The sequence below is a fragment of the Helianthus annuus genome, chromosome 3, assembly GCF_002127325.2.
Source record: "Helianthus annuus cultivar XRQ/B chromosome 3, HanXRQr2.0-SUNRISE, whole genome shotgun sequence".
Lineage (NCBI taxonomy): Eukaryota > Viridiplantae > Streptophyta > Magnoliopsida > Asterales > Asteraceae > Helianthus > Helianthus annuus.
The window spans coordinates 131822035-131844423 of record NC_035435.2 but is presented as its reverse complement, the minus strand read 5'-3'; the positions used below and the strand labels follow the sequence as shown (position 1 = coordinate 131844423).

Genomic DNA, 22389 nt, shown 5'->3' with positions numbered 1-22389 from the left:
GTTAAGCCTAGTTTAAGTAATGGGTCCCGATAGCGTACACGCATGTATGACTGGTTATAATTATACGTATAAGTTGGTAAAGTAAGAACTTTTCATGTATAAATAAGGTGTACAAAATACGTAATGAAAAAAACATGTTAGAAGGTTGAAAAACCGAAAAACGGATAAGGTTGTCGGAAAATGGTCGGAAATTTCCGACCACTTACCGACGAAACATGACATTTGGTCGGAAAGTAGTCGGAAATTTCCGACTATTTTCCAACTAAAACATTTATTTTTTTCATATTTAATTATGTGGAGGTGTGTGTGTGTATATATATATATGTATTTCTTGTCTTTAATTATTTGTATGTATTTGTCTCGGCATATATATATACATATACATATATACACACTTATATAATAGTAAAAGCCTACTTTAAGTAATGGGTCTCGATAGCGTAGACGCATGTATGACTAGGTATAATAATACATATAAGTTGGTAAAGTAAAAACATTTCATGTATAACTAAGGTGTACAAAATTCGTAATGAAAAAACCAAATGTTAGAAGGTTGAAAAACCGAAAAACGGATATGGTTGTCGGAAAATGGTCGGAAATTTCCGACCACTTACCGACGAGACATGACATGTGGTCGGAAAGCTGTCGGAAATATCCGATCAGTTTCCGACTAAAACATTTAATCTTTTCATATTTAATTATGCGTAGGTGTTTATCCGTATATATAAACGTATTTCTTGTGTCTATATGTATGTGTATGTGTGTATAAGTATGTAATTGTATCGGTGCATACCCATACACATACATATACATAAGAATTAAGAACAGTAGCATCTCAATATCCAGTAGGTTAAAGCTCATGCATCTAACTCGGATAAGAACTATTGAATTATCTGTAGATTTCTGCATAGGCTATCATCACTTTATATAAATTCCTGATAGTGGGTTACAAGATCAATTGTGTATAAGTTTTTGCTGACATAATTAACTTATCAAAAGCGCACTAGGCACACATCTGGGCTCTCAGGCAAGGCAATGGAGGCCGTTGCTCTGAGGTAGACGTTAGTGTCTTTGAAAAGCGCACAATAGGTGTGCGCCTTCCTCTAGACGCAAGGTGATGTCAGGCGATTTCTTTTATATCTGGAATTTGAAAAGATTTTCTTTTCCTCTTTCTGTTCTGAGTCTTTTGTCTTAAGATTTTTTCTTTTTATCTATTTAACCCTAAAACCGACTTCTTTATCTCTCACACCAGAATTCAAATTTTGATTTTTAAGATCCATGTAACCTTCATATTTCAACTGTATACACATGTGTACTTAGATATAAATAGAACATACACATGTGTACTTAGCATCGTACATATATGTACAGTAATTCACAGGTGTACATCAACATTCAATACAAAAAAAAAATTCTGAGATATCACAAAAACAGACGATATACACATGTGTATATCGCATTAAAAAGAGGGCAAAATCAGAATACACATTTGCACATCGCCTTTAAACAAATAAGTATTTTAATAATTGAATTAAGTTACATCTTTCCTAATCCTTGATTTGATTTGTGAGAGATTTATGCAATCAATTTAAGATTTAAATTACACATATACCCTTTTTGTATTTAATTAAATGGAAAAATTTAACCAAATAATTTCCATCATGCCATTCACTTTAATCTCAATATCATAAAAATCAAGGGTCCCAATCAGTTCACGGAGTTCACTCTTGGGATTTTGTTTGTTCACGTTTGAACCTAATCCTATATATATATATGTGTGTGTGTGGTAAGGTTCATTTGAGAACCACCCTTATTGCGAGAACCGCGAGAACCAATGTGAACACAAAATAAAATCTAAAAAAAATCAAAAAAGCACTCAAAAAAATTTTTTTAAATATTTTTTAAAAAAAATCACTATATTTCGTTACCAGAAAAAAAACATTTTTTTTGGAGTAACAGTTATCCATGCACATGTGCCTATGTGTCATTACTTCGACAAATTCGGTAATACGTTATCAGTAATAGACAATTGCACTTTAATTTACAATACCATCCGTAATACACTACTTGTTACATTACCAATATTCAAAATGCACATGTGCATCATTAGGTATAACCATTATATAACGTGTTTTGGTTAGTTATATCTAGTGGTTGATGGTTTGGTTATACTTGTCAATTTATGATGTAATATGTTGATTGGATGGTATAAATGGTGTTTACATACATGTAATAAAGTGAAAATATTGGTAATTGTATTGCATTATGGATGGTAGGAGGTAATGGTATTGTATTATGGATGGTAGGAGGTAATGGTAGTGTATCATGGATGGTATGATAGATGAAAGGGAAAGTGTATTCAAAGTAGTGTACCAAAACACCTTATTTCATGTTGTTACATATAGATGCACATGTGCATTTCTAATATTGGTAATGTAAAAAGTAGTGTATTACATATGGTAGTGTAAATGAAAGTGCAATCGTCTAATATTTGTAATGAATTATGGAATTTGTCAAAGAAATGACAAAAATGCACATGTGCATGTTTGTGTATTATGGATGGAATGATAGATGAAAGAGAAAGTGTATTCAAAGTAGTGTACCAAAACATCTTATTTCATGTTGATACATATAGATGCACATGCGCATTTCTAATATTGTTAACGTAAAAAGTAATGTATTACACGTGGTAGTGTAAATGAAAGTGCAATTGTCAAATATTTGTAATGAATTACAGAATTTGTCAAAGAAACCATACATATGCACATGTGCATGGATAACTATTACTCGAAAAAAAATTTGAATTTTTTTTATTATCAACGAAATATAGCGATTTTCCAAAAAAAAAAAATAGTAAAAAAAATGGGTTTTTTTTAGTTTTTTTAGGTATTACTGTTTGTGTTCACACTGGTTCTCGCGGTTCTCGCAATAAGGGTGGTTCCTAATGGACCCTTCTCCTATATATATATATATATATATATATATATATATATATATATATATATATATAGGATAAGGATCATGTGAGAAGTAGTAGGCTATTTGAGAAACTTGAGAAACATTCTAGACCACACGTTTTCCTTAAGCAAAAAAATGCAAAAAAATGTAAAAAAAATGCAATTTTTTTTTTGGAAAAATCGCTGGTTTTTCTTTAAGAATTTAATTTTTTTTAAATTTAGGATTTATACATATGTGTATATTGTTAATCTTTTTAAGTATATATATATATATATATATGTATATTGTCAATTATACATATATGTATATACATGTTTAAAATTGAAAAATAAGTGTTATTTAGGGTTTAACATTAGTATTTAGGGTTTAGCATTAGGGTTTAGCATTAGGGTTTAGCATTAAGGTTTAGTAATAGTATTTAGGGTTTAGCATTAGGGTTTAGCTTTTGGGTTTAGCATTAGGGCTTAGCTTTAACTTTTGGGTTTAGCTTTATCTTTAGGGTTTGCATCAGGGTTTAGCATTAAGGGTTTAGCTTTAGGGTTTAGTTTTAGCTTTAGGGTTTAGCAGTTTAGAATTAAGGTTTAGCTTTAGGGTTTAGCATTAGGGTTTAGCTTTAGGGTTTAGGGTTTAGCATTAAGGTTTAGCTTTAGTGTTTATGGTATAAGGTTTAGGATTTATAACACATATTTTTTCAATTTTAAACATGTATATACATATATGTATAATTGTCAATATACATATATGTATAGTTAAAAGATTAACAATATACACATGTGTATAAATCCCAAAAAAAAAATTTCTTTTCAGTTTTTCCATAGTTCCAATTTAAAAGGGTTGAAACTCGAATTAACAGGCAAGCCTTGTAATGGGCATCTGATATGTCTCTTCCGAAAGACTTATCTGCTCCAGCACCGCAGTAGTATGGTCCTTGAATTTTTTTTATAAATGAAATAAATTAAATTAATGGCGGTTGTTTCGAATAGTAATCTCATTTACGTGTAAGAAAAGGTGTACAAGTTTACGAAAAGGATGACTAATAGTACCTGTGGACCAGGGTAACCGCCTATTGGCCAACCCAAGGGCCACTTCACATTTGGCTAAAGCAAAGTGTACTCTTGCTCAATTCCAAACCTAAAATCAAAATTAACTGAACAATGTAATAGAAAAGAGATATGCTTTGACTTCTAAAGTCAAACATGAAGCTGAAAATTTGCACGCTTGATCGCTTACACAAAAATTTTATGTTTAAAAGTTTAGGTGCATGAAAAAGATCACCTGAAAAACCTACCACGACACTTGAGCTACAACTTTAGGGTCACTGAAGATCTCAACAGCCTTAGCACGTTTGTTTGTAGGGATGGGCTCGCCTTGTGGTGTGTATGCGTCACACATGTTGGCTTTATTCGGGTTTGTTCGTGGGTCGCGGGTTGCGGGTTATGGGTTGTTCGATAGTCTGCATGGAATAAGAAACCTTCAAGTGTCACGCATGGCTATATATTTGAAGAATTAAGCATTTATTATTTTAGTTTATTTAATGGTTTAATAAATTAGGATTGGTAAACAGTTTGACCGAATATGGAGCTGAACATTTGAGGAGATAGACGTTGGGTAAATGAAGAAGTCATGCTTTTACCAAGTTTCTAGGAGAGCATCTTATAATATTCGTTTTTTTTATTCCATCATGTGGGGTCATTGTAAGGCTATAAATAGCCATGTTCAGTATGAATAAAAGTGCAGTTTTTTTGTTCAACTTTATTTAGTTACTGTGAAACATCACTTTCATTTCCATTGTTCACATACATATATATTTCTTTAGAGTTGCAGCAAGTATACGTGAGTGTGAATATATAGTTTGGGCCTGAACCAACATTTGGTATCAGAGCTTAGATCGAGTAGAGAGGGGCTACGTTCTGATCTGATCGTCGGAAGGAGTGATCGGAGTTGTCAGGGCTGCAGCGATCAGAAGTTACCGGTGTGCAGTGATCGGAGGCGACAGATCAGCAGTGATCGGAGAGAAACTTAGGTGATCGCAGGTCAGCGGGTTCGAGTGTTTATGTTCTAGGGGATCAAGAGGGTAGCGGAGACGAGTCGAGATTCAGGCCAAATCAGCGGGCTTGTCAACCCAGTTGTTGATCGAAGAACGAAGGAGATATTAAGTGACCAGAAGGTAATAATCAAGTGTGTAAAACAGCAGGAGAAAGGTAGCAAAAGGTGTTTGCAGGTAAAACTTTCAGCAGTGTTTTAGTTGATTATTAATCTTTGGTAGAGCAAATACGGAGAATCAAGCTTTGGTCACCGTTAAGGAGAACAACACTCTTTCTCTTCAATGCCCGGTTTTGTCAGCCACGAATTATACGGTATGGGCCATGCAGATGCGGGTTATCTTCAATGTTCACGGGGTGTGGGAGCAAATCGAACCGGGAACCAACGTGGATGCGAAGAAGAATCATGTTGCAATCGCTCTTTTGTTTCAATCTATTCCCGAGGAACAAACGTTGCAAATAGGGAATCTCAAAACGGCGAAGGATATGTGGGGTGCCATCAAAACCCGTCATTTGGGTGCGGAGCGGATTCGAGAAGCAAGACTTCACACTCTCATGGGAGAGTTTGATAATCTGAAAATGAAGGATCAAGAAGTTGTCGATGACTTTGCTAATAGGTTGTCAGGATATGCTTCGCGAGCCGCCTCACTCGGCTCCGAGATAGAGGAAACAAAGGTGGTGAAGAGATTTCTTATGGGGTTACCTAAACGGTTCATTCATATGGTGGCGTCTATAGAGCAGCTTGTAGACTTGAAGACTGTCGGTTTTGATGATGTTGTTGGCCGGCTAAAGGCATATGAGGAATGGGTCAAGGATGAGGAGACTCAAGCCGAGCATCAAAACCAACTCTTGTTTGCAGGTTCGGAAGAGAAGGCAAAAGAAAAGGAGCACAAGTGTGAGCATTGTGGTTGTAGTAAATCGAACCGCGAAGACTATGGGCGTGGCCGAGGTGGAGGTCGAGAGTCCGGGAGAGGTCGTGGAGACGGTCGATTACAACGGGACAAGAGCTGTGTTAAATGTTACAAGTGCAACCAGGTCGGGCATTTTATATCGGAGTGTCCAAAGTGGGAGAAAACGGAAGAGCTCAACTTGAACCGATGTGAAGATGATGAACCGACATTGTTGTGAAGAAAGCGGTACGAACAAACACCGATTAAGGGGGTGATTGTTGGCTTTATTCGGGTTCGTTCGTGGGTCGCGGGTTGCGGGTTATGGGTTGTTCGATAGTCTGCATGGAATAAGAAACCTTCAAGTATCACGCATGGCTGGATATTTGAAGAATTAAGCATTTATTATTTTAGTTTATTTAATGGTTTAATAAATTAGGATTGGTAAACGGTTTGACCGAATATGGAGCCGAACGTTTGAGGAGATAGACGTTGGGTAAATGAAGAAGTCATGCTTTTACCAAGTTTCTAGGAGAGCATCTTATAATATTCGTTTTTTTTATTCCATCATGTGGGGTCATTGTAAGGCTATAAATAGCCATGTTCAGTATGAATAAAAGTGCAGTTTTTTTGTTCAACTTTATTTAGTTACTGTGAAACATCACTTTCATTTCCATTGTTCACATATATATATATGGGAAAATCACAAAAATGGCCACTGCAACGCCGTTTTTGAAAATTAGGCCACCTGACACCCCTCGACGAGCCGTTTCAATATGCTGAAACGGCACAAGAATTTTGGTTAACGGCCAGCCAATCGTTGTTTGACACGTGTCCGACAAAGCCTGTAACGGCTTGAGAAGCATCCAGTTAACGCCACGTGTCCGACAGTGTGGAAAGATCTTAGCCAAGCCGTTACAATCGGCTCATGTTCAAAGATCTTAGCCAAGTTCCTTCAACGAGCCAAGCCGTGTTCTTACGATGTAGCCGAGCCGTTACCGTACACGCATGGACCCCACTTCTGCCAGTCGAGCCGTTACAGCTGGGTCCGAGCCGTTTCGCTTACCTGTTTGTGCCATCTCAACTGCTCCGAGCTGTTTCAGCTGCTCCCAGCCGGTATAGCTGCTCCGGGCCGTTTCAATATACGGTTCGAGCCGTTTCCACTGCTCAGAGCCGTTTCAATCCTTTACTTTATATTTAGTGACCCTTATATATTTTTTCTATTTGTTTGTGCAACAGATTTATCTAAAGTTATAAAAACATTTAGCTTTTGTAGAAGGAAGTTTCCAACTTAAAATTATGAAGATTCGTTTGGTTGTATACAATGGCGGAAAGTGGGAAATCGTTAACGGAAAGTTGGAGTATGTTGCTGATGCTGATTCAAGTAGACGTGGTTTAGAAATTGAACCCAACCTTTCATACACTGCTCTTCTAAGTAAAGTGTCAAACATGTGTAGTTGTACAAACATTACGAAGTTATCGTATCGTTTGTCTTCCTTTAGTGATCTAATAGATATAATAAACGATGAAGATCATGCAATTTTTTATAATTTTGCTATGGAAAATATTTTTGAAATTTATAAATTATATGTCGTTGAAGGGTTTTGTGCTGGATCATCTAGTTTTTCACCTCCAAAAAAATTTTTAGTTCCTGATTTAAATTTCTTACTCATGAAGAAAATTATGATGTTGTAAACGACTACCTCCTGATAATTCATTTGAAAATTGTTTGCGATCTTCATCAATTACTTTTGAACCAGGTCACGTATTTAATAACAAAGAAGACATGAAACTTGAGTTGGGAAAAAATGTTTGTTAGAACACTTTGAGTTTAAAGTAGATAGATCCTCTAAAACTCGGTACCAAGTGTCATGTTTGGTGGACGGTTGCGTTTGGCGTTTTCGTGCAAGGAGTTTTGGAGATAGTGGGGTGTTTTTTGTTAAGAGTTTTAACGATAAACACACGTGCTCGAAGACGCTAACGTACCCACATGTTCGTCAGGCAAACCCAAATGTTGTTGCTCATTATTTAAAAGAACCTTTAAAAGACAGTGGTAGAATATATCGTTGTAATGAAATAGTGAAAGATTTTAGACAAAGATTCCAAGTTGAGATAACCACTAGTCAAGCTTGGCGTGGAAAAAGTCTGGCACTAGAGCTTTTACAAGGATCAAGCAGAGACTCGTTTGCAGAACTACCATATTACTGTTACAATCTAGAGCGGGCAAATCCTGGTTCTGTTACACATATCAAGACTGATGACGAGCGTCGGTTTGAAATGGTGTTTCTCGCGATTGGTGTTGCGGTAACTTATAGCAGTCTCTGTTTTTTATTTTATTTCGACAAACTACATGTTGTTGACGTTTTTTAAATAATTTTGTTTCAGATTCGTACCTTTATCTGTAATCTAAGACCGGTGGTGATCATTGATGTTGCACACCTAAAGGGAGAATTTAAAGGGACGTTATTTTTAGCGGTCGGGATGGATGGAAACAACCAAATTTTACCAATTTCCTATGGAATAGGAAAATCAGAGGATGGTGAATCTTGGACATGGTTTCTGTCAAAGCTTAAAGAATGTATCAGTGAAATACCTGAAATGGCCATAATTTCGGATAGAGCGAATTCTATACATCTAGCTGCTAGAAACGTCTTTCCACATGTTTATCATGGGTTATGCTGTCGTCATTTAATGATGAACCTACGTTTACCTTCTGATAAAAAAAAAAGAAAATGAGAAGCTGTGGTGGAAGACATGCAAATCGTACCGATTGTCTGATTTTAACGAGTCATTTAATGCTCTTTGTCTTGTCGTTCCTAGAGTACGTCACACTCTAACAAGTATTGGGTTCGGTAGATGAGCAAGGGCGCATTGTCCAGGCAATCGATATCATTATATGACATCTAACAGCGCGGAGTCTATTTACGCTTTATCTAGACACTCGCGTAAAATGCCGGTAACACAACTCTTAGAGTTCTTCCGACAATCTGTACAAAAGTGGTTTTACGATCGCCGTTTGCAAGGTATTCATGAAAAACATTTACTTAAACAATGGGCACAGAAGAAAATTTTTAAAAAAATTGAAGGGTCTAGAACCTGGACGGTTGCTGGGATTGAGTTAAACAGTTATTCTGTTGCAGACAGTGGAAAGGGGGGTTTAGTTGACTTTGTTAATGGAACCTGTAGTTGCCGAGTTTGGCAGGTTTCTGGTTTACCATGCGGGCATGTTATTGCCATGTCAAAATTTTTAGGTGAAACCGATTGCAGTAAGTATTGCTTCCCGTGTTACTCAAACGAAGTCTATAAGAAAACTTATGAAGAAGCGATTTATCATCTTCCTCATAGATCTGAATGGGAGACTCCAGAAGACCTTATCAATCTTCAACCGCCGCATATGACAAAACGCCAGGCTGGTGGTCCTCGAGAAAACAACCGGATCTTATCCCGCGGGGAAGTACCTACTCCCCTGTATTGTTCCCGGTGTAACTCATACGATCATCATCGGGATGTCTGTCGGCAGCCCATGCCGTCAGAAATTTGTACTCGCAAAGACCCAGACAAAGGGAAAGGGAAAGAAACCGATGATCCTGATCATTTTACACAATCTCCTTCTGATTATATATATCTGTCTTTTAACTTGGGAGACTTTTAATACTTTAATTTATTTTGTGAATTTTAATTTAATTTCTCAAGTAACGTAGTAAGTGTATTTAGTTGCAAATAATTAATATTGAAAATCATTTCATTAAAATATGTTATTAATTTTTTTTATATTACATGCATACATAGAACCATTAAACATTAACAGGTGTGAAGCGCCCGGTGTAGAGTTCATCTGCCATGTATCGTCTGTATCTGAAACAAGCATCCTGAAGGTTTCCTTCGGTCCATGTTAAAGAACGATCCCAAACAAGTTTTTCCATTAGCATACATATGATGACTCCTGAATTTCTGCCAATACAAGATGTTTGATCAGGCCACACGAAATCCCCTACTATTTGCATGGAACGCGTCTCATTTATTTCTGAGTGTTGCCAGTACGATATACGTCCGAGAAACCATAAAAAAAGAGACTCAAATTCTAGCACAATTTGATGTACTCTTCTATGTACGCAAAATGAATCTCCGCAATTAATCGTGTCACAAGTATTGGCAAAAAAAAATTCTTAATTGTAGTGACTTTATATTTATTTTAAAAAGCAACCAATTTTGTTCGTTGTCCGGTATAGGAATGTATACCTGCAAAAAGTGAATAATCTTAGGTTCTAAATCAATGCTGCAAATAAAAAAACAAAAATTCTTAGCAAAAAAATTAAAGGGAATATTACATCAAACACGTTTAAGTTCTTATTCCAAAAAAAAACCCTGACATTTAACTAATAACCGGAATGGTCTTCCGCTTCAGAATCATACTCTACTCCTTTTTCCATTTCCGCACGATAAGCTTCAAAACGCACTTTATCGTACAGTCTTTCGAAATCCAATTCCTCGTCTGAGTCTTCGTCAGCAGTAACCGCCAAATTTTCTTGTGGAATAATCTGGTCCAAAGGACGCTGTCGTTCATCGGGGTTAGGTAACGGATCAAGCGCCCGACACTGACCTGAACCGCTAAATGGTGCTTCACGTGTTGGCTATTGCACCGGGTTTGGGGGGTTACGAGTTTGTGAATTTTTTGGTTCGGGGTTATCTGAGGGTGGGTTTGGGTGGTTAACCGGTTGGAAAATGTTGACGTTGATATGAACGTGTAGATGAATGTTGTTTTCTTGATTCGCCATGAGGTAGAAAAAAGGGGGATGCCAGTTGAGTAGTGAACCAACATGTGTTTAAATAGGTGTGGAGTAAGACTGAGAGTCGTGCATCAATATCTTGTTCATTTAATAAAAAACGGATATAATAAAATAAAAAAAATTGATATAGCCTACCGTATCAATTTCCCAGAATGGAGGATATGTTGCTGTAGAACCATCTGCGTATCTCGTTGCATCAATATCTTGTTCATTTAACATGTCGAAGAAATTTGGCGGTAGAACTGTCCAACGATAATCGTTTGACGACAGCGTCCTTGCATTTATTTCAATCTCTCGTTCATACATGAGTTTGTATGAACGTGTAGATGAATGTTGTTTTCTTGATTCGCCATGAGGTAGAAAAAAGGGGGATGCCAGTTGAGTAGTGAACCAACATGTGTTTAAATAGGTGTGGAGTAAGACTGAGAGTCGTGCATCAATATCTTGTTCATTTAATAAAAAACGGATATAATAAAATAAAAAAAATTGATATAGCCTACCGTATCAATTTCCCAGAATGGAGGATATGTTGCTGTAGAACCATCTGCGTATCTCGTTGCATCAATATCTTGTTCATTTAACATGTCGAAGAAATTTGGCGGTAGAACTGTCCAACGATAATCGTTTGACGACAGCGTCCTTGCATTTATTTCAATCTCTCGTTCATACATTAGTTTGTTACACCATGCTTTTACGTGCTAAAAAATAACGGTAATTTATTTATTACAAAAATAATGAAACATATTTTTATTATGAAAATATTTATTATTAAGGTACCGTTTTTTGAATAAAACCTGCTCCAATAAATCCAAGCAGTCCCCCCACCAATCTTTTCCTAGTGGTGTTAACCCCGTGTATGAAGAATAGCAAGTAGGATTATCCCCATCGTAGTAAAATTCAAGAACATTTGGAGACCATTGGCGATCCCGATCCTGTTGATTGATCGAAACGGAAGGAGGAATACTTGTCATTGGTAATGGAGGATATCACATGTGTAATAAAGGTGGAAGTCACACATATATATATACACATAGAGAGCAGTAGAAAAATATTTAATGTTTTTAAACCAAAAAAATACAATTACACTTCTAATACGGGATCATCATCATCAAGGTTGTTGTCAGTTGTAGTATCTGGTAACACGGAATCATAAAATAGTAAAGCTAGTTGACGTCGCATACGTTCCGTTGTTTTCTGAGTATCTTCATCATCGTTCAACGGTTTTTTATTTATCAACCTATCAAGAAATATGCAAACCCGAACTCCACAATATCCCAAAGGTCCGGACTGCCGAGGAGCATCGGTTGCATAAATAACTTGGAAAGGGTAAGTTAACGGTAATGGTCTGTGGGCATTATAACCATGAGTTCGTAGCCAATGGTCAAACACAAAATTTATATGACACACCACATCCGTTCTTTCCTTTTCCATAGCATTTAAAAGGCTAAAACAGCAACAAATTAACACAGTTAGCAACATGTATTTTGGAGTACTAATCAGTTAAATCAGGCTAATACCTGTCGTATATCGTCAGCGTGTAATTGACAAGGTTGAAAACGCCTAAAAACCAGTGAGCACCTTGTATATACAACGGTACGTAAACCTATATAATTAGTACGCAAAATATTAAATTAATTCAATACGAAATACATTTATCCAGTAATTAATAAGTTCGTTCCACATTACCTCGTCAACAGTATGTATTGATGGAAAAGGTTCAACCTGCCCAGTAAAGTAACCTTTACAGTTCTGGTCGACGGCCATGTACCGAAAATAATTCTGAAAATATGGGGGTAGAATACTCCAGCGATCACTTTCATTTCTTGAATGATACATGTGGATCATCCACCCAAATATATGCTGTTAAACATTCTAAAGTTAATTTGAAAACAATATACAGAAAAATATAAATTTTTTTATTATTTTTTTTATTACTTACATCATCGCTTAACCAGCCGCGACCGTCCATGCCCAACAATGACTCCCAAAAATTTGGACCAACAGAATTCCCCACTATTAGGGAAAGATGTTTACTGCCGCAATTTGGATACCACTGCTTGATGAATTCAATTTGTCTATCCTCGTTCCTTAACCTTTTGGCTTTTCTATCTTTCAATCTTTTGTAAGCCACATACGGGGATAGCAAAGCTGATGCGGGCTTTACAAGCCTTTCGGATTGTCTCAGTTTGATTATTTCAGGATCCTCATTCTACAAATATTGTATATATGTATTAATTTCACTTTCTAAAATATATTTTCATTAACTTTCATTTACACAATTAAATATACTGAATTTTTATGTATTTATACTGGTAATAAAAAATGACAAGTAATTAAAATATATAAAATGGAAAAACTTACAAAATCTTCATTCACCATCGGGCTCATAGAGACGTGGTAGGCATTATCGTAGTTGATAAATGAATCGGCAACAGCCTACAAGAAAAGCATGACAGGTAAATTAACGGTTATTAGTAGATATTGTTATTATAAAAAAAATTATTCACAAAACACATTACGTTATCACTCTGAGTGTGTGCCTCTTCTTTTGCTGTTCGTACGGTCGCCGGAGTGCTGACAGTTTTTTGTTTTGGAGAACAGCGATATGATTGCGAAAACTCTGACATGAACATATTGGTCAGTCTCCGGTTGTTCTCGTGCAGCTTCTCGTCCAAGAGTGATTTAAACTGGCTCATTCTCGTAATTTGATCGAAACGGGGTCGGAGGGGGAACAAAATTCTGTTGTGGAATCTCCTGGATCCGTTGCCCAATCATAACCTTCATTCGCCCCATCGGGACCAAACAGAGTCCCCATTACAGACGCAAGCTGTTCTTGTGTGACGACACCTGGGGCGGCCTGCATTTCTGGTTGAATTGGACCCGTGAATCCTGTGGGCATTTGAATGGGTATTTCTGTGGCAATTTGAACTGGATTCTCGCCCGGCATTGCACTGGCATACATCCGACGTTCAGCGTCTAAATAATCTGAACTAGACAAATACCACGCGCTTTGCAACTCATTTTCAGTGGGCAAATATAACCAAAGACGGCCTAAATTCACGTCTCTGCAAATGTTAAAACAAAAAAAACCATTAATAAAAATATTAAATATTAATATTAATATCTCTATGGTTTGGTAAATTTTGCAACTTTAGTCCAAAAGTCAATTTTTTTGCAAAATGGCAGTTTACTCTTATTAATATAAACAATAAAAATGTTTATGTTTATTTTTTTTTAACTATATTTAAAAATAAAATGTTTTACCTTTGCAGCTGCTTGAAGCAATGGGTCCACACTGTTGCTCATAAACTTCTTGCCTTCTTTCCATCCCAAAAATCTTGGAATCGTCTCACCTTCATACCATTCCCTTGAATTCTTAAATTGAGGAAAAGTCTCCAACACCCACATCTACACAAGAGAATTTATTTAAATTTAATTTTATATGGTTTTCGAAATAACTATATTAATTGACATTCACGGGTACCTTGAAGGGCCAGACAAATCCAGCCAAAGAAAAACCTTTAGCGTCTTCTTTTTGCCGATTGCACAAATTGTATATGGCACTATAAGCATGGTTGTAGAAATCGCTAGTCGCTAGTCGGTCGGTGGGGTGGGGACTAGCGATTAATTGGGATTAACCGGGGATTGATCGGATATAATCGGGATTAATTGTAATTAATCGGCAATTAATCAAGATTAATCGACGATTAATCGGGGATTAATCGGCGCCTAGTCGGGATTTTTACAACCATGACTATAAGTACTTTCCCAAAAATAATTACCCCATGGATATTTTCTGAATTCTTCTAAATTATCCACAAGGTCTAAAAGCATACTATCAACAACATTAGTTTTTGCCAACCCAAAAAACCTTGACCGATTAGCATGAGGAGACATATCCTCGTGCCATCAGCTTCATTAAACTGCCTAATATTACCGAACATATTCATTATTTGGCCAAAATTAACAGTTGATCCAGCTACAAAGTATTTGTTCCTAAATGAGTTCGGATGGTCTATAGGTGACCAAGAAGTATGCCCAAAACGTAGCCCCGTTATTAAACAAAACTGTTTCGGGGTGAATGTAAATAGCTGCCCGCGTAATCTATACGAAATACCAATACGAGGAAAAGGATTCGGTATTTGTAGTTGTGCAGCGCCATATAAAAGAAGGCTATCACATATGGTGCACCTATTGTCTAAATATGGACAGAAACACGTCTGCCTAATAGCTGTTTCAATCGCCGGAGTCATCACGTCACGCAAAGATTTTAAAACCAACCACTTTTCTCGTACTTTAATGGCTATTTGCTATATAAGAAGAAAAAAAATTAAAAATAGTATACGAATTCAAATAAAAATCTTATCTTTTATTCAATAATAATCTGCAAACATGTTACCGGGCAAGAAGGGGGGTCCATGAAAGCATCTTCCATTTGGTCGTTTGGCATGTTCTCGAAATCATTCGGCATGTTCTCGTGTCGGTTGAAGTCCATAGTGGGGGGCCCACAACTAATGTCGAAGAAGTCAAATTAGTGGTCCCAGACGGGTCAACGATCTTTCGGATCTTGAAAGTTTTGGGTCTTCAAGAGGTTTGCTTTGCTCCAACGTGGAGAAATTCAAAGTGTGTTCAAAGTGGGGAAAGTGATTGTCACATGGGAGGAAACGACACTGGTTATTGTTGACCCGACTTCAATGTCGTCTGACGGGGAACAGTACTGTATTGGAACACGCGCCGTGAAAGGGCTTGCCCATGTGATAGAAACGGCATAAAAAGCAACTGAAACGGCTCGACGTGACAGCGGGACCATGCAGCGGAAACGGCTCGGCAGTGCAGCGGAAATGGCTCGGCGTTGCAGCGGAAACGGCTCGGCATTGCAGTGGAAACGGCTCGGCATTGCAGTGGAAACGGCTCGAGCATGAAACGGTAAACGCTTGGGACTCTTTATTGGAGCACGTGCCATGAAACGGCTCGAGCAGTTACTTGTAACGGCTCGGGTAGTAGCTTTATTGAAAGGTGTGTCATGAAACATCTTAAAAAATTATTTTTTCCAAAAATTATTTTTCATGTTAAATAAGATCGCAAAATATTTTCTTAGAACGCCATTCAGAGCACTTGAAACACTCTTAAAACCGATAATGGCTGACAAAAACAACGTATACTACTCTCAACCAGTTAGTAAATCATCAACGTGGATTCTTAAGAAATGGAGAGCACCCAGACAGTCGGGTGAAACTTCCTCGTCTGAAACGGCTATGCCGCAGATGCCGGAAGAAAACAACTTTGTAACAAACCGTCAAAGCTTACACTCTAACAGAGCCGGAAGATGGGCAATTCCAGACGACGAATCTGAGAATTGGTCAAAAGATGTTGCAACATTTTACAGTAATGGGGACGCCCCATTCTGTTATTCAGCTGTTTTCACTCGTTATGTAGAGTTGGACAAAAAATTTTGGGCTACTTTGTTAGGCTATCGTTGTAATGGCTACCTAACAGCAACGGTAATTTCATTAGGACTTTTTTATTAACAAAATGTGTATTTTTGCTGTTTATTACATGTAACTTGTATTAATATTCGTTAAACAGCATATTGAGGGATGGATTGGACGACTAATGGCTTGGAGAAGAAGAAATTTACAAAGGGATCCCACGTTAAATTTGCGGTGGACAATTCTTCCACCTCAATTCTATGACACGTTACTACAATCGGTTCCTAAGAACGTGGTCGATTATGGAAATGGTAAAGAAAACCCATTTCCTTCCTTTTTTGACGTGGATTTTGTGTTTTTTCCCACTGCCGATTGACAATAACGAATGGATGTTGGTACGGTTAGAGTTGGCATCCCAGGAATTAGTTTTGTACCCGTTTGAAAACTTTTGTGGACGAGGAGACAAATTTAGGGCAATTATTATTCCACAGTTGACGAAGCTTAAGGTATATTTAACTGGTTTGCTGGTGCATTTGCAGTATTGGAAAAAGACAAGCAAACCAGAATGCTGCATAACTCATGAGCTAAATGATAACTATGTGATTTCTAACAGGTCAATCGTAGGCAATGAAGCTGTCTATCTGTGTATGCTTATGGAGCATCTCGTTACCGACAAACCCATTAACATTACTGGAGACGTAAAACAAATATGTTTGTCATATAGACGATTCATGGCTGATAAACTGTATTTTTGGCGGTGTTTACCACACCCAAATGTTGTTAAATAAAATAACTCTTCTTTTTAATATGTTTTAATATTTAATATTATATCCAACTCCTCCCATTTTTACCCCATTCAAACCTATAAATACATACATTACTCCCTCCCATTAAACACCATTCTCATCCAAAAGTTCACACTAAAAAATGGATTCTTGGACCGACGAGGAAGATATTGCTGCTGTCGTTTCGTACGCTGCCGCTCGGGATCTGGGCACTTATTCAGTTTCCGATCCTGCTTTCTGGGGGCAGGTTTTCAACAATTTCTGCATCCACCTACAAGAGACGTCCCGAAGTGTCGAGGCGTTGATGACTCGTCTTTCTTTTCTACGCTTTAAATGTACCCGTTTTTTAGGAAGGTGCAAAAATGTTAAAAAAAATAATCCGAACATGGAAGATAAAGAGATCGTTGAAGAGGCCCTGCTCGACTACGCAATACTTTACGACGAGGACTTTGAACACCTTTCAGTGTTTGAAAGTTTAAAAATTTATCTGTAATTCACGAAATGAATTTGTAATATTTTTAGGTTGTATCATGCAACTAAATGTATGACTTTTTAACCGTTTGTCTATATGAACCGTGCAAATATTAATTAATATTTTAATTAATTAAATTAATTAATAAAGTTAAATAAAAATAGTTGAAAACGGCCCAAACAAGCTATATAATAAAGTTAAATAAAAATAGTTAAATAATAAAAACGATTAATTGATAACATTAATATTGTTAACTTAATAAAGTTAACAAGGTTAGCTAACTTGGTTTATTAATTAACAAGGTTAGTTATTAGTAATCAAATTAACTGACTTAGTTAAATATCCTACATAAAGAATAAGTAGGTTAATAAAATACAGTTAGATCAGTTAGTAAACTTATGAAAACTTCAGGGGCCTAAACTGAAAATTTAAAAAAACGGATAAAAAGGGGGGGTTCTTTTATAAAGAACCGGCCCCTTTATGGATCGAACTCGCGCCCTTCGTATGAAAGCATAACAATTTAACCAGTTTATCCTCCTAATTGGAGCTGATAAAATTGTTAACTTAATTATTGTTTTACACTCGTTTAACACGGCCCAAACAGTTTAAAACGGCCCAAACGCGCTACAATGTTTGGGCCAAACAGCGCACAACGTATTGATAAGATAAATATTTTTTTAAATCGTTGCAGCCACAATGTTTGGGCCAAACAGCCCACAATGTTTACTTGTTAATATGTTTGGGCAAAAGAGCCTAGAACGTTTTAAAAATAATATTTATAAAAAAATTTAATTAATATTTTAATTAATTAAACTATATAATAAAGTTAAATAAAAATAGTTAAATAATAAAAACGATTAATTGATAACATTAATATTGTTAACTTAATAAAGTTAACAAGGTTAGCTAATGTTTGGGCTAAATAGCCCACAATGTTTCAAGCATGTCACGAGAATACGAATTCGTTGCAGTGGACAAAATTTTATAACATCCAAAATTTTATAAGATCCAAATTTTTTTTATATTAATAACATAAATATTAAACATAAACATAAAAAAACTAAACAAAACATACTAAAAAAAAAACTAAAACCAAATCCTAATTGCCTCCCACTCCGAGACATGCTTGAAATCATGTCCCTCGTCATGACGGTAGTTGATCAGCGCCACCGCCTTCTGATCATCCTCAACAAGGTCTGGCATTTCTCTCTCCACCTTCTTGAAATACCGGTCAAACCTCTCACATTCCAACAGCACCACCCGAAACCTGGACGATAAAGCGTCGACGCTCCGGTTATGGTCCGCACCATGAAGCTGGGCAAAAATCTGTTGAACCCGAACCCAAAGCCCCCCCTGTCCGCGTGGTGGAGGATTGGTCACTGCCTCCTCCCATGCTTCGCACAAAGCAATGTCGTCAACGTCGGTCCAAGAAGTTGCCATGTTAACGGAAACGGAATCGGATAAAGGATTGTATCCAAAACGGTGAAGTGTTTTTAATGGGGACGGCGTGGTGAATTGAAATGGTGAGGGTTTATATAGTGGGTAATCTTGGAAACGGGTGTTACGTGGGAAGTTGGAACGCCAACATTTGTTATGTAATTATTTATTTATTTTTTTCCGTTAAACTGTTAAGTGAACAAATTACATAAACAGCCAAAAAATTTAAAACATGTAATTATCACTATTTCTTAATACAAATTACATAAAAGATATAACATGTAAAAAATACAAAGATAACTTCGCCAAACAAGTGATTCAATTTCATCCACATAATTTCTCATCGGGACCCTATCTTATAACCGCAGAAACGGCTAGTAGAGAAAAAAGCTCGGTCTCCAAGAAAGCAGTCTTCAGATAACTTCACCAAACAGCTGCTTAGAACTTAGAACCTCCCCGAGAGCAAATTGGACAACAAATTTAAAGTTTGGAGTGAATCAAATCCCTTCTTCTTCTGGAATTCGAGTCAAAACGCTTGTAGCAATGATAAAGATGCGTCTTTTGCTCGATAGTTCCATCCACACTCACTGGGTAAGTAGAGGTGGCATTTCTGAAGAGAAAGACACTCCAATATGAGAAACAATATCAAAACCGAATTTGATAACTAAAGCCCAGGAACACGTCTTTTACACTATCAGATAGATACGTGTAATTTTATAAATATTTCTTGTCTTTGATACATGAAAACATCTATGACAATCAAATGAAGAAAGCAAGATAACATTTTCTCTGAGATTGAAGTGTGGTAGACGGATTGGTGTAACAAGCACACAAAAAAAAACAAGTGGGTAATATATAGTGGGAACAGACGGTCAAACGGCTCCAACAACACGTTGACCCGGCTCGAACAACACGTTAAACCGTCATTAGACAGCTGTACCGGCTCGGATCTAGTTCAAACGGCTCTGAGCAGTGGAAACGGCTCGAACCGTATATTGAAACGGCCCGGAGCAGCTGTACCAGCTCGGAGCAGCTGAAACGGCTCGGAGCAGTTGAGACGGCACAAACAGGTAAGCGAAACGGCTCGGACCCAGCTGTAACGGCTCGGCTGGCAGAAGTGGGGTCCATGCGTGTACGGTAACGGCTCGGCTACATCGTAAGAACACGGCTTGGCTCGTTGAAGGAACTTGGCTAAGATCTTTGAACATGAGCCGATTGTAACGGCTTGGCTAAGATCTTTCCACACTGTCGGACACGTGGCGTTAACTGGATGCTTCTCAAGCCGTTACAGGCTTTGTCGGACACGTGTCAAACAACGATTGGGTGGCTGTTAACCAAAATTCTTGTGCCGTTTTAGCATATTGAAACGGCTCGTCGAGGGGTGTCAGGTGGCCAAATTTGCAAAAACGGCGTTGCAGTGGCCATTTTCGTGATTTTCCCTATATATATATTTCTTTAGAGTTGCAGCAAGTATACGTGAGTGTGAATATATAGTTTGGGCCTGAACCAACAACACATTACCTTTCAAAAAGGTACCTATTAGAGTTAATCTAATTTGTAACGCCATTTTACTTAAATTCACCAAGATTACAATCACCAAGATGTTGTTCCCGCCACGGAAAGGAACCTTAAAGATCGCCTGGGGGCTGAAATAGTGAATTTCAACTACGGTTACTTCACATGAAATGAGACTTATGAGTTTTTTTTAATAAATAAGACTTACTATAAGATAACTTCACTATCTTCTCCCGGTGCTTGTCGAGTACTTGATCCATCATAGTTCCACTTTGGAAGCTCAGAAGGATGCTCAACAGGTTTCGAGATTGTCTACAAAATAAATGATTTTGTAACATATGATCCGTTTTTCTTTTAACAAAACTATAGTCTAATGATTACTATCAGTAACGAAAAGAAAAGAAATTAGAGCATTAAAAGCCAATATACCCTTGATTTGTTGCGCACATCTGTCCCAGAACCTCCAATCCTGTTTCGGTATATAAAAAGCATGGATATAAGTATTTACGTATATTAATATGAATTTTCTTTTTTTCTATGAAGGGTTGAGAATATACCAAATGTATGGAGCAACGAACTTATCAGTGTAAGGAGATACATCAAGGTTTACTTACAGCAAACAGAACCCCAAATTGAAGTCGGGTTCGAACACCTTTAGCTTAAAAAAAAATAAAACGTTTCTTCAAGCACACAATCGCGAGTAAAGAACCGTTACATACCTGCACAAAAGTGAGGGTGATTTCGTCGAACAATTGGTGTGCCTAACTGAATAATGACCAAAATGAAAAATTGGAAAGAAAACCAAGTTAAAAATGAAATGAAATGAAGTATCCGGATCTAATTGAAATTGGTGGATCAGCTAGTTATGTTAGATAATCTGTAATTTCCTAACAGATTAAAAATCTTCAAATTGAAATACAACATACCTCGATTCCATCTCTATTATTCGAATTCTGGTGAATCATCATAGCAGCACTCTGCGTGAAAACGACATTGAAATCTATCTTTGTTGTTCCAAATAACAAAAATTAATTAACAAATAACGTCATAAACACACAATGACTACACATATTTATCATTGATACGTAATGAAAGATTAATAACAATTAACAAACATGTAATACTCACATATCCTATGGTTCGATCTAACACGCGTGAGTCCACTAATTAAGTTGAATCAAATCGATTAATCGAGCCAGATACAACAACTTATGCCTCAATTGAAACCCTAACTGGTTGAAATTTGGTTCAATCTACAGCTCGCGATCCACACACTCTCATTCCACCTGCTTCCTCTCTCACACACCACACCTAAACACACAAACGAATCACAAACAACTTCAGTTTGACCTAATTATTAATAACTAATCACAAAACCTGAATCAAATCGATTAATCAACACAAAACTATAGACAAACCAAGTGAATCAGAAGTATATACAAACCAAGCATTCATCAAACAATATACCTTGCGAAATTGAAAGATACCGAGATGGGGATTAGTAATTGCAAATGACCACCTCTTATTTCTTCTTCCATTATAGATCGTTTCATCTACAGGCTCATCATCGTACCTTTTATCTATCAATATAGATAATGTAGGATCGTGAGACGATCTAACGAGTTGATCAGAAGAGTGCTCAGACAGAATCAGAGGCGGAATTCATTGATTCTGTCTTTGTTTAGCTTGTTTAACACTAGAATTCACTAATTTGTCTTTGTTTATTGATTTGCTGACAATTTACAAGCTTAGAGACATTTTGGCAGGGCTTCGCTGTCACATACAAGACCTCAACCGAACTGTTCTACTGATTTTGCTCCAAACTGCATATATATAGGCTTGGGGTTCCGCTCGAACATGCAAAGTGCATTTCGAGCGGAACCAGACATTACACATAGGAGCGAAATTAGCATCTAACTTCCGAGCGAAATCAGACATTATCATACGAGCGAAATCAAGAACTTTGGTGATTTCGCTCCAAATGACAAGGTGCCATTAGGAGCGGAATCAACACTAAAACATGTTTTCTTGATTCTCGTGCACTATACAAACAGCCCTAAACTAAGACTTGAATGAA

At 37.0% G+C, this 22389-nt stretch overlaps 1 long non-coding RNA gene across 1 annotated transcript; it reads right to left on the bottom strand.

Moving 5' to 3' along the window:
• Positions 1 to 20366: 20366 nt before the first annotated feature.
• Positions 20367 to 20835, bottom strand: LOC118490679. Its single transcript, XR_004889864.1, has 3 exons — positions 20742 to 20835; positions 20521 to 20624; positions 20367 to 20443 (listed from the first exon to the last, which is right to left on the bottom strand). It is a non-coding gene; the product is annotated as an uncharacterized LOC118490679 (long non-coding RNA).
• Between the last annotated feature and the right edge of the window lie 1554 nt (positions 20836 to 22389).